Below are 1410 nucleotides of genomic sequence, written 5' to 3' on the forward strand. Positions count from 1 at the left end.
GTTTTGAATGGCCTTGAATGTTAGAAGTAATAATCTGAAGTCAGTCCAATACTTTGGAGAAAAACGGGCATGAAATGGGAAGATTATGTTCTTATATTGATTTATTGATTTGAAGTGAAGACCATAGGGCAATGCAATAATCCAAATTAACGGTGACCAGAAAATTAAACAGGATGGGAAGAGTGGAAATTGGACATAGTTGGTTTATGTTGCAGAGATTAGGGGTCTCACCATCAAGGGTGACAACCAGGCAGTTATTTGAAGAAAGGGGAACGCTGAGGAGTTGTTGATGGAGATGGAGCAGTTAAGTAATGATAGTAGATCTGTAGCAAATGAGGAGAACCTCAGTTTTATAATTGTAGAGTTGGGAGGAAAAAAGGACATGATTTAAAGAAGGCAGTGGCAGTGGTGGGAGGGAGGGAATAAGTGAGTTTGGAGGAGAGGTAGAGCTGAGTGTCATCTGTATAACAATGAAACTGAAAACTAAACGTTTGAAAAATACGGCAAAGAAAAGGAGGATAATCAATAAAGACAACTAAATACTCCCCCAGAGAAATTAGTTTGGTGCCGCCACAGCTTGCTGCTTGTTCTAAACAGTTTACCTAGCAAGAATTCACGTACCACTGTGCGATTGGTCAGGATTTGGATCAGTGTTTTTAAGCCGGGCGTACACTGTACGATTTTCCAGTCGTGCAAGAATCTTTCGATCGGGCCGAGTTTCAGCCTGATCGTGCGTCATATAGTGTACAGGGGCGATCAGCTTCTCACACCACCTCCCGATCAGGAATCGTGAGGCCGGGAGAGAATCAAACATGTTTGATTTTCTCCCGGCCATCGTGGGCAAATCGCTCAATGCACAAGGAGGAAAAGAAGGGATAATTTTCGTTTTTTGTTTTTGTATGGAATATTCTCCTTTTTTCAGATGAAGAAACCTGAGAGGCAGGAAAAAACATTATTTAACTAATGGGATGCTGGAGGGTCAAGTTGAGAACAGAGGATTTAGCCTTGAGCTGTAAAAGAAACTGGTAAGAAAAAGGCCATTTTTAATTTCTGTAGTGCCATAGTGTGTTTACCAAATTATGATAAAAGAAGGGTGAGGAAAATATTGCTTAAATAAAATTGACATCACAATATGTAGCAACAGTATCATAACTACCTGTTTATTCTTAATACGGCCTGGCTCCAAGTAGAAGTGATTCATTATCATCACTGCTAAAATACAACTCCACTGAATACAAATGCACTAAATTAACCTAAACCTAAAACTAAATAACTAAAAAAGAACAGCAAGGTATAACCCTAAACCTGAGGTGCATTTTTAGGAAGAACTTAAAGGGATAGTTCGGGATTTTTGACACGACTCTGTATGGCATCCCCATCACCAGTGTCATGCCCTCAGACTGACTTACC

The sequence above is a fragment of the Cyprinodon variegatus genome, unplaced genomic scaffold, assembly GCF_000732505.1.
Source record: "Cyprinodon variegatus isolate N-32 unplaced genomic scaffold, C_variegatus-1.0 Scaffold97, whole genome shotgun sequence".
Taxonomy (NCBI): domain Eukaryota; kingdom Metazoa; phylum Chordata; class Actinopteri; order Cyprinodontiformes; family Cyprinodontidae; genus Cyprinodon; species Cyprinodon variegatus.